The 12,308-nt window shown below is 44.3% G+C and overlaps 1 protein-coding gene across 4 annotated transcripts in view; it reads left to right on the plus strand.

The window, feature by feature from the left end:
• The window catches only part of PTPRE (protein tyrosine phosphatase receptor type E), a 96,936-nt gene continuing 84,628 nt past the window's right edge, over positions 1 to 12,308 (plus strand). Inside the window, exon 1 of one of the 4 annotated variants that reach the window (XM_051801111.1) lies at positions 1 to 194. The gene's annotated coding sequence lies outside the window, so the exon portion shown is untranslated. Of the gene's footprint in view, positions 195 to 263; positions 687 to 10,888; positions 11,194 to 12,308 lie in introns of those variants that run through there. The other 3 variants (XM_051801113.1, XM_051801116.1, XM_051801115.1) reach the window with 3 other exon arrangements.

Consider the following 12,308-nt stretch of genomic DNA (forward strand, 5'->3'; position numbering starts at 1 on the left):
GCGCCGCGCGCGCCGCGCCGGCAGCAGGATCGGGGAGCGGGAGCGGGATCGGGATCCGGAGCGGGAGGAGGCGGCGGCGGCGAAAGGAAATTTCCTGCCGGGAGCCGCCGCCCCGACCCAGAGCGCCTGCCCGGGCGGCCCGGCCGCGGCCCCAGCGGCCACAGCGGCCCCGCGGAGCCGCCGCCGCCGCGCAGGTGAGAGAGGGAAGGAGGGATGGGATAGCGTGGAATGGGATGGGATGGGAGGACGGGGGAACACCCGGGATGCCGCGCCCGCAGGTGCCGGGAGAGCCGCGATCCCGCCGGGCGGGGGTGAGCCCCGGGCTGCCCCCGGCACGGAGCGCTGAGCGCGGCGCTGCCCGCGGCCCGCCCTGGAGCCAGCGCTGCCCCCGCCGGGGCGACAACTCGCCGACAGCCCCGCGGCGACATCCCCGTAGTGACACCCCGGCGGTGACACCCCCGGCCGGTGCCTCCTCGCCGGGTCAGTCGCGCCGGGCGTGTTCGGGCGATGCGGGACGCGCCCGCAGCATCCCCGGGCCGAGGGCGCATCCCTCGGCATCCCCCGGCAGCCCTTCTTGTTCTGGGAGACAGGGGTGCGTGTTTCGGGCTCTTCCCGGCTCCGGGGATGGCGCTGCCGCGTGAACTTCGCCTTTAAAGTCGTTTATCTTCTCTCCATCCCTTGCTGAGGTGAGCGGGGCTAGGGGCACACGCGGTGCTCGGGTGAGCTGAGGGGTGATGTGGCTGTGTACAAACTCTTCTAGTCTCTTTTGGCCAAGATTAGTGTTTACACCTCCTGTGTTTCCATTTGTGCCGTTTATTAGTTTGCTTTCACCAGACTTTAGCTGTCTCCCATCACTGGATTTTATTTTCCACTTTAATCGTGGTTTGTGGAAAGGGTTAATGGATATTTGCAGTGTTTTTTATTTGGGAAAGGCTGTAGCGTATTTTTTTTCTAATTTTTCAGTGAGGTTCCTCTCCATGTGGCTTATTTCCATGGAGTGAAGTGCTTTGCTGTGTATTCAGCTGTGGAGCTGTCTGTGTCTGATTTGGATGGGGTAGAGACTGCTGAGTTGAAAGAAATGACATCTCTTATCGAGCTTGTTTTCCTAAATAATAAGCCTTGGAAACTAGAAATAAAGAGGTTCAGAATTGGAAAAAAAATATTTGTTATGTGTGTGACAATCTTTATTTCTGTGTTTTAGGCTTGTAAATTAAAAAAAAAAAAAGTGAATTCTAATGAAAATTAATGACATTCATCTGGAAACTGGGTGTGATTTACAAGAGATTTATATGTAGATATAAAATGCCAGGAGGCACTTTAAGTTCCCATTTAGTTTTGCTGGGGGATAAATGAAACCATTTTGGTGTGGGAAGATGAAGGGTGGTTTGGGGGCACCAACTTGGTCTTGTTCTTGCCCAGGTGGAAGTTGGGCTTTGATGGGAGGAGTCCCTAATGGGGTAACAATCTCTAATTGTTGATGACAGGGTGGGATGGGCTTGTGGGACAACCTGCCTCTGCTTTGTGCTTGGGGTGGGGGCACTTGGGAGAGAAAAGGGGGTGGGATGGAGGTGGGACAAGTGGAGACCATGACGGGGAGGTCTCTGAGATGAGTGGGGCTGTGCTGGTGGGGATACAAACGTCATATATGGGAGCTCTGCATCAGGAGAGTGAAGAGAGTTAAGGTAAAAATGTTTGTTTTCTCAACTGACGGGATCATTCAGTTCTTTTAGAATGTGGGAGAAGAAGGGAAACAAAATAATGAAGGAAACAAAATGGTGTGGGCGTAGTGTTTGATTCCTTTAATTGGCTCTGTCTGTGCTTGCAAATAAAGGACTTGTACAGGAGCTGTGTCACACCAGCCAGCCTTGCTCTGCTGTGACTGGCACACTCTGTATTCCTGAAATGCACTGAATATGTTCTTCCAACTCAAAGATAAAATCTGAATTCTTAGTTTAAAAGCTTCCTGTGCCCCTGACACCTTTAATAAACCCAGACATCTTTATGTGCTTCAGAGCATTGTGCTGATGCTGTTTGGGCTACAGCAGTTCATCCTCAGCCTGTGAAGTGCAGGTGCAAAGTGGGTAATTTTAGCACATTTAGGTCCTAGTTAACTTTTGTATCTTGCTTTCTCTTCTTGTTTCCACCTCACATATTTATGTTTATCTCTCTGTTATCAAGCTCAGTTGAGGTTTTTCACCTCTGAGTTAAGAGTTGACCTTTGACAGCAGAGCTGTCTTGAATCCCTGGATTTCCTTGCTCTTATTTTTCTTCCCTCACCCTCTGTTGCATTCCCAGGTCCTGGTTTATACAACTTGGGTGATGGCAGAAATTCACCATGTGGGTTGAAATTATGGGAACCTGGAAAATGATTGTTTGGGTTCAAGGTCTGTGTAAGACCTTCCTCTCCCACACAGATTACCGTGGAGCTGGATCAGAGGATGGAGCTGTGGTGCTTGTGTGCACAGAGTGGGCTCTTCCACCTTCCCACCTGGAAGGTGACATCAGTGACTTATGGGGATATTGAAGTTTGTTGGATTTCTGGAGCTGTTGGTTTAGGGGCCAAAGCTGTAGAGCTCTGTTATTAACTGAACTAGTTTTAGAGTGTTACAGTGTTTTGACCAGTTTACCTCGTGACCTTTTTCTCTGTCATTTAAGAGGTTCTGTGAAGGAAAATGGGTGGACTTGGGCTGACAAGCTGCTGAGTGAAATAGAGCTGGAGGAAAGCAGTGGTGCAATTCTGCCTTGTCACAGATGTCCTTGGTGTTTTCTGAGAAGTCAGGTGTATGTGTGACCATGGAAACATGAAATGGTTTGGGTTGGAAGGGATCTTAAGGCCCATCCAGTTCCACCCCCTGCCGTGGGCAGGGACACCTTCCCCTATCCCAGGTTGCTCCAAGCCTCGTCCAACCTGGCCTTGGACACTTCCAGGGATGGGGCAGCCACAGCTTCTCTGGGCAACCTGTGCCAGGGCCTGCCCACCCTCACAGGGAAGAATTTCTTCCTAATATCTAATCTAAATTTACCCCCCTTCAGCTTAAAGCCATTCTCCCTTGTCAAAAGCCCCTCTCTAGCTGTTGTCAGTAAAGTGTTTATATACTTCTTCATGCTTGATGATGTCATGTAAATTTGTTCAAGGTTTTGGAGCAGGTCAGTTGTACAGCAGTGAAGAATAAAAAAGAGCCAAGGCAAGTGCTGAATGCTGTGTAGGATGAAAACCAGGAAGATCACAAGGAACACTGAATATTTGTCATGTTGATGGGGAGCACAGTCCATCAGTGGAAGGTTCTGCAGGAGAAATGGCTCAATTATAGAGAACCTGAGGATTATGTGGGTCACTCCTTGGAATGATGCTGTCACTGTGTAAATGTGATACAGTATTTCAGTCTTTATCTCCAAAATACTCTTCAGCATAGACTTATGGCAGGGCTTAACACCATGTAGAGATCCTGTGTCTGAAGGTGGGATCAGAGCACTTGCAGGCCATCAGCAATGAATGATGATGTTTTCGTGTAAAACACTTGCCTCTACATAGCAAGTTAAAGTGAATTACTCTGTATCTGGACATACCCTGAAAATGTCCGAGGGGAAGAGACTGAAAACAGATGTTTTTGCTAGAAGGGGCTGTTTTCATCAGTGTCAGGCAGGAATGGACCAGCAGAGTGGTGGTGGCTGATTGTATCATGTGTAAAAAGTGTGATAAGAACATCTCAGTGTGATGGCTTTGGTGAATCATCTGTGCAGACTCCAGCTCAGTTCCTTGCCCTGCATCCAGCACCCACTGGGATGCTGCAGCTTTCCAGCTGCATCCTTGTGCATCCTTCCTGCATCCTTGTGGTCTGGGAAGAGGCAGCAGAGCAGCCAAACGAAGGGCTGCCCTTGGGGGTGCCTGCAGCGAGCAGGACTCTTTCTTCATAGGCATTTCATTATTGATCCCTTGATACAATATTAATGAAAGCGGAATCCCTCTGTAACCCAAAATATAACCTGGTGCCCCGGCACTGAAAGTGTTGTAAATTGGATTGATACATTATTAAAGAGTCCTAAATTATGTGCTCTCGGTGGAGCGTCTTTTAGGGGTTCCCTGGAGGTGGTGCTCGTTTTGTGGGCTGGGAGCTGTCCTGGGCAATGACTGGGATATTGCTGTAACTGATTTGTGATGTGGTGCAGCAGAATTCAGGCTGAATGAGAAGTGGCTGTAGCCACCAGGCTGCTCAGTGCAGCCTTTCTGAAGCCTTTTAACTGTAATCTTACCTTTTTTTCTCATTGCCTGTGCCCTTCTACACAAGGTTTCATCCTAGTGTTGTTTTTATCCTGACTAATATGTATTGTATAATCCCAAATGGGGTTCCAAATCCTATAAGGGTTAATATTTAAGGTAAAAAACCAAAAAAGTGGCTGTATTTATTCCAAACTCCTTGCTGAAATTTAGATATCTTTTCTGGTTTCTTGTGCAAATATACTTAAAACCTGTGTAAGCCAGAGCTGAAATGAGATACTGATAAGACAGAGATTAGGAGGAGCTCAGCAGCAGCATTTTGTTGAAGTATTTGTACAGGATTTATTTTTGAGTTATTCACATTATGGAATGTATTTTTAAGGCATGTGTGCAGTGTTGTGCCTTTTAATACTGCAGGTATAATAATTCCATCAGTGACATCCCTTTGACTGCCCAAATCCTGTGTGTTGTCAGCAGAGGATGCCTCACCCACCACATCTCCTGTCAAGCAGCAGTGCTCTAAAAATGCCCTTTTCCCTTTGGCTCCTGGCAGTGATTCAGTGCTGAAGTGGCAAAGTAAAACGCTGGTCACAGAGATCTGTCTGTGTTCAAAGGTGTTTCCTGGCTAAGGAAAGAAAGAAAACTGGAAAGCCATTTGCTGGGGTAGTTTGTTGCTTGCAGTGACAGCTGATTGTCACTGGGAAATGTAGCACAACTCAGCTGTGGATTTTTCTATCACTTTTTTCCTCTCTGTAAAAAGGAAAAAAGGGCTCAGTCCTGAAAACTTGACTTATCCAAGATTTACTTTCTAATATAAAGTAATAATTTCTGGTAGGAATGAGAGGTCTGAGTAGGTAAAAGCAAAAAACAGAACTAAATCAGGTGGAGGTGACATGAGATATAAACTAAAAAATATATGAGGGTGGAAGTGACAGTTTTTGGGTTATTGCTGTTGAGAAGAGGCAGCTCTTTCACCAGGAGAGTGAGAGTGTCCCAGCAGCTGGAAGGAGCTGTACCAATAACAGCTGTTCTCTGCAGATAACACACACAAGCAAGGATGCACCAACAGGAATCACCAGGAAGAATGAAGGCTTGGAAAGGCTTTGGATCAATAGTACTATGAATTTTAAAGAGAGAGCAAATAGCAGATTTACAAGGGAAAAAAGTGAAAAGAGTGTTACTTGTCAGTTGAAAAAGATTGGGACAAAATAATTAAGGAAGCTGGAGGAGAAACCTCCTCCTTCTAAGTTTTGTTGCTCTGGAGTACTAGAAAATAATTCAGAATGAATTATCCAACTCTTCATTCATGACAAGATCTTACCCTTTTGAGACCAATGTATTTCAGGTTCCCTCAAGGTTGGATGTTCCTTTAATTGTTGTGGGTTTTGAGTTTTCTTCCTCTTCCCTGAAATCAATCTCTTTCATATGAAATCACCTCTAAAGGAAGCCTGGCTATAATGGAGCACTGCTGTGGTTCATCACGGTGCCCCTTATAAGGGACTGATTGAAGAGCAGCAGAGTAATTTTAATTATCATCCAGCATAACTAGACTGGCATGAACTGTGGGAACAGGATGCTTTTAAACATCCCTTTCCCATTGACGTGGTGTAATGTGGATTGTATAGTTTGGTTTGTTGTAGAGAGTTGGTTCTTCCTGGCTTGTGATCCTGAAACCCAAAGGATACGGTGTCCCAAGATCTGCTGGTGTCCTGTCTGTGTATTCCCAAGGGTGGGACTGTGCTCCCTGAGCTCCAGGTCTTCTTTTACCTTGGCATTCACTCCTGTATTTGTTACCTCCCTTGGTTCTTTTAATGGAATTTTTTATCCCAGACAAAAGACAAGTCCGTGTTGAGAGGAACCCATGTAATCACAGCTTGAGCCAAGGATGAGAATTGATGCTTAAAGACCCTCCTATTTTCAGTGTATTTGATAAAGGTTCTGTAAATATTTCCTTACCAAGATCTGTAATTCTTCAGCTTCAGAGCAGTTTTCACTACTAACCCTTCTTTCACCTTGCCTATTTCCTTTAGTAAATTCCATTTTACCATCTTTTGCCCTTTAATCCTGTCATCTTTGCTGTTTGTCCTTGGATGATTATTTTCCTTTGCATTCCTAGCCTTAGTTTCTGCTGGAATATGCTGGGCATTGCTTGAGCTACAATGCTGTGCTTTTCATGAGCTATTGATTTAAACAAGCCATAAATAATGTTTGTCCCATGTTCTGTGGGCTTAGATGTCTCAGGCACCGAGTCTTTTTAACTTAGCTTTGAGTTTCATGAATGTATTCAATCATGGTGCACAATGTCTAATTTTTAATTACTAACTGTTTAATTACTTGACAATATTAATTTATCTGCAGTTTATCTTTCTACTAATCTGATACAATTGGGCAAAGTTTGCAAATTGCTACTGAGTGCAGGATTGTGGTGAAAGAGCTTTCATATTGCAGGAGAAAAGCCTTTGTGTAAGCAAGTTAAAATGATAGATGTTTTTCCTGTTAAATATAGGGATGAGTTTAAATGGGTTCACGTTATCATTTTGTTTGCAGATGTCAAAAGCTCATTAATTTTAAGTCAAACTACCCGGCTTGCTGCTTCAAATGGCTTTTAAATTACACATGTGCTGATCAATCTTGAAAAGCCCAAATTAAAAACTTGGCTCAGGGCACGTTTCAAGGCCACAGATACAACACTTAATTCTAATCTGTTTTTCACAGGCAAACCTCCCACCTCCAGCTCTGGTTCCCGGCAGAACTGGGGGGAGAGGAAGTCATAGAGACTTAAATGTTTCTGGGAAGGCAAAGAGGAAAGGAAAAGCTGGAAATGGGGGACTATATTTAAATAATGACCTATTTGCAATACTTAAAACTATTAGAAACAGACTTAGGGAGGTGTGATGCTGAGATAATTGGTACTGTTATAATGCAGCATTTTTCAAGGAGAAACCTCGAATCCTGGGGTTAGTTTTGGACCCCTCATGACAAGAAGGACACTGAGGGGCTGGAGTGTGTCCAGGGAAGGGAACAGAGCTGAGGAAGGGTCTGGAGCACCAGGATTGGCTGAGGGAGCTGGGGGGGCTCAGCCTGGAGAAAAGGAGACTCAGGGGGGACCTTCTCCCTCTGCAACTCCCTGACAGGAGGGGGAGCTGGGAGGGTCGGGCTCTGCTGCCAGGGAACAAGGGACAGGACAAGAGGAAACAGCCTCAAGTTTTGCCAGGGAGGTTTAGGTTGGATATTAGGGAAAGTTTCTTGTCCAAAAGGGTTGTCAATCATTGGAACAGGCTGCCTGGGGAAGCAGCAGTATCACCATCCCTGGAAGTGTTCCAAAAACCTGTGGAGTGGCCCCTGGGGACATGGGTTAGTGATGGGCTTGGCAGTGCTGGGGAGTGGTTGAACTTGATCTTAGAGGGCTCTTCCAGCCTAAATGATTCCGTGATTTCCACTGTAAGTCCCTCTAAGTTTCACCTGAGCACAGCATGGCTTGACCTGGGATACACAATGATCTTGGCAGTCAGATTCTTCACGTTTTCTTTTTTTAATATCTTTGACTAGTGAACTGCAGAAGTTATTTAGAAGTTGTCTGTGTGTGTAACTTGAGTTGTAATGTGTACTGAAAGAGCTTGGGAATTGCTGTACTACATCAAACTATTATCCCTTGAAATATGGCCTAATTTACCAGGATCTTCCAAGGAAGAAACCTGAATAATTTCCTTGAAAAATCGCTGAACCCTCAAAACTTTCTCTGTAAACAGTTCTGAAAGCCCCTGTTCTCACTGATGAATACTCTGCAGGATGTTGGTGCCGATCATGTTCTTTAAGGACAGTTTTGCTCTGTTTACTGTTACTGAAATCAGATTTAAAGATGGACAGACCCTCCCTGAGCTCTTTTCCCCAGGGCACCTCATCCCAAAAGCGGGACTCTACCATCACTGGGAGTTGTAATCGGAACCAGCTCCGGAGCGTGGGAAAGGAAGGAACTGTCCCGATGGATGCTGTTTGCAGGACTGTGCCCAGCTGTCTGGGGGCCAGGGAAAGGGGGAACGCAATGTTTGGTCAATTTTTTCAGCTAGAAATGCATTCACAGCTGTCTATTGGTTTTCTGAGGTGTGGGATATGCTTTTTAAAAAATTTTTACTTTTTCCCGAATTTACATATATTTGTGACTCTTAAATTCAGTGACTTCCACTGACTTGTGTGGTCTCCTAGAGCTGAGTATAAACCGTGGTGTTGTCTTGTACTGTGGCACAGCCCCATGTCCATCCAGCAGTGCTTTGGGCAACTTTTACCATCTTAACTGACCATATTATTATGCAAAGACGTGTTGCAAAGTTGATGGATTTCTGTTGATTCCTTTAACATATTTATTTCTCCACGTGTTGGTGTGTGCCTGTCCTGCCCTTACTCCGTCCTCCTTCTCTCACCCCTTGTTGCACCCAAGTAATTAATCTTCTTATCACTTGTTGATCCACCAGGTTAGATTTTTATTAAGCTGCTTGTCAAATAACAGCTGTCAGTGACTGAGATGTGTGATAGTTACCTTTGCTCTCCTGGAAGTGAATGTCTGAGTTCTCATCCTCATCCCTGTAATAACCACCACGTGGCTGGTAACAGGAATGCCCTCTTTGTAGCAAACACAAAGTAAGGGCCTGATGTGGTTCAAGAGGTTTTGAAGGGCTCTATTACAGAAAAAGCCATCTCCTCATTTATTGCTCTCTGTGGGTGTGTTTTGTGATGGCCAGGAAATAGAGGCTGATGTTTGAAGGTCAGGACAGCAGACCTGCTGATGTGTTGACAGATACCTGGTAGTAGACTTTGTGGAAGGACTGGTTTGAAGACATGCCTTTTAAAAAGCAGATTCATGGAAAATGTCTGTATGGTCTTTTAAAAACCTTTTAGAAGGACCACAGAAAGCTAAAAGACTTGTCTTGCAAAGAATATGTTCTTTTGATAGTACTTCCATGTTTGGGGTCATATGCTCTATTAAAGATGGACAAATTGAAGTCTAAGCATTGGATTTGATGATCTTAGAGGTCTTTTTCAACCTAATTTATTCTGTGATTCTAAGGTCAGTGGGGAAGAGGTGCTGTGTTGCACATGGAGCATCAGAGTTAAAATTGGTGCTGGGATATTCTGTCTTGCTCCCAGTATTGGATTATCCTCTTAACAAGGAGAATAAAGAGCTCTGTAGCCCCTCACAGTAGTGCTGTTACACAGTGTGTGGGTGTGACCTTGCATTATTTTCCTGTGTTTGGGCCCAGGCCCAGATGGGGTGGGAGGAGGTCGTGCCCTTTCTGGCAGAGCAGGCTCAGCCCTGGGGCTGCCTCTGCATGGTCACTTGGTGTTTGCACACACACAGAATGCTGGATTTATGTAGATAAGAAACGTGCATTCACACTGAGTGCATTTAACACAACTGCTTTTGCCATGATCAGAATGGAAACTTGATGGTTGAGTAAATTTTCAAACTGTTGTATCCATGTGGGAGACACAGTGCTGTTCACATCAACCTCAATGTCCTGTTCAATGCTGTGTTTTTTCCAAGATTAATGTAGTGTATTCTTATGTTTTTCAAAAGCAAATTATTTGTGACTGTCACATGATAAAAGCTTCTAGGAACCTAGATACATTGCTATTTGAATATTACATGTATTTCCCAGTTTGTAAACTTGGGTCTGTGAGATCTCCAGCACTGTACACTGAAACTAGGAGGTTGGTTTACTTAAGCTCTGTCCTTATTGTAGGGATAATTTGGACAACCTGTGGGCTTGTGCCCTAAACTGAGAGTCCTTCTTGTCACTTGTCCTGCCTTGTTACTCTCTCTGAGGGAAGGGAGATAGGGCAATAAACTGCTTGAGTTCCAGTGTTAGGTAATGTATATATTTTATACATCTATTTGTGTCTATACATATATAGAGATTGATTCTTCCCACCAAAAGAAACTCATCAAAGCCAACAGAACAAGACAAAAGAGATGAAATATTTTTACTGTGCTATTTCTAGTATGCAAATAACAGCAGTCACCTTATAGACAAAGTACATGGATGGTTTGAATGGGAATCAAGTTAAAGCAAGGTGGGATTTTAAGATTTGATTAGAAGTGAACATTCAACCTGTTCTTTAATTCCCAGGGGTGGAAGGGACTTGTGCTGGGGAACAGAACTGTTGGGGAAAGGCAGGATGAAGAGAACCCTGAATTCAAGTGAGGGCTGTGGTGATGCCCAGGTTGAGTGGCAGATGGGCAAGGTGATAAAAATCCCACCTAGGGGCAGGGTTTGAAAAGTGGGAGTGGGTTTGCAGGGTCCTGTCTCTGCTCATCACCTTCCCAGGGTAACCTGGTACAGAGCAGAAGTTGCAGCTGCTGAGGGTGATGGGCTTTGCATAATTTCTGCTTTGCATAATGAGAACCTGTATCCAGAGAACACCTTGCATGTGTATCCTTCTGTGCATAAAAGACTTTGTCAGAAAAGTGATTTTTAGAGCAGGATCTGCCCTCATTTTTTAATGACTTAGATCTGGTTGTGCTGTACCTTTCACTCGGGTATCCTGATTTCCCGACTGCCTTTTGTTTCGAGACACGCCACGGCTTTGATGGCAGTTATTGAAAGTTGCTTCAACATGCAGGAATGAAACAAAAAAGCTGAATTTTTACAGAAAATATTGTATTTCTATGGAGTGTTTTCCCCTGGAGGTGACACAAGGCCATCTGTTGATGTCTGGTAGGCCCAGCCTTGAGGAACCACAAGCCCCCATTGTGTTGGCCAACGCGCTGGGTTCTGGAGCTGAACACTGGGGCTATTCATGGGGGCTGGTTCAAGGGCTCACAGCAACCTTTATCCCTGCACAGAAACCAGAATTTTCCTCAGGGACAGAAGCAACAAAGCTCAAGGGGAAAAATGAGTGTGTTCAGCACTGATTTGTTTCATCCCATCAACGGCAAGGCAGGACCGTAGGGAAGTCCCTCTTCCCTGAGCCAAAGGCAGGTGATAGAAACTTCTGAGCATCTGGGGCTTATGGTTGTGTTTTATATGTGTGAGCTTTATTTTTCTCCTAATCTCATTAGATCAGAAGGGCATAATGCTTTTCTTAAAGATCGACCTTTTTATTATAATTTTATTTTAAAAATACTGTATTAATTCTATATGTGTTGAGAAATTGTATCTGTGGAATATAAATGGAGCAAAATGTTGTGTTCTCAGGTAGAAGAGGAACTTTTTAAGCTGCTTTCAGCATCTCAAATCAATAATTACAGTGATCCAGCACATAAATACCAGTAGTAGTAGTATATTTGCTGGGAATTGGTGGCATGTCAGAATTCGCCACTTAGGGATTTGCAGCAGTTGAACAGTAGCTAATGTATTTTCCAAGGTATTAAAGAGATTCTGTTAATTTTCAGGGCCAGAAAGAAACAACACTCAGAAAGCACAGAGGCATTTGGGGAATTTGGAACTCCGTGTTTAAGAACTCGCATGGGAACCTCTTAAAACCACCAGGTGTTTTGTAGCTTTTTATATCTCCCTGGAAACATATAAACAATTGCATCATGTCCCTGCTCTTTGATCAGAGTCTTTACAAACTGTAACTCTTGTTTAATTGCAACATGGGATGTTTGGTAATAGGAATTTGGGAAATAGTGGGTACTTAAAATAGCTTCAGACTTAAGTAAATACAGAATCAAATTCCAGTTGTTCTGGGATAGTAAGTAGTGGCAGTTGGGAATTGTTGTAGTAAAATTATTTTGGGAGTTGTTGGGATTGCAGTGGTGTTGTGTTTCTTTAGTTTGGGTTGGGTTTTTTTTAAATTTATTTTAATCATGATCAAACTTAAATAATGGAGCAAGATTCACGTTTGTGACAGTTGATGTTGCTCATATCTCCCAAATATGAGAGACCTCTGTAGCAAATCTCTGCAACCCAAGTTGCTTCTGAATTGCTTGTCACCTATTAATTTTATTTAATTCTCTTCTCCAATTCATGCAAACATGTATAAAATACATTTATGCTGATGAGTCTTCCCGTAGGAAGAACAGACAAACAAGGCATGGCCTGTTTATAAACGTCTGGAATGCTTAAAATCATTTGTGGGTTTTGTTTCCAAG

This window comes from Manacus candei, unplaced genomic scaffold, assembly GCF_025592945.1.
Source record: "Manacus candei isolate 608988 ecotype Guabito, Panama unplaced genomic scaffold, ASM2559294v1 h1tg000050l, whole genome shotgun sequence".
In the NCBI taxonomy this organism is placed as follows: Eukaryota; Metazoa; Chordata; class Aves; order Passeriformes; family Pipridae; genus Manacus; species Manacus candei.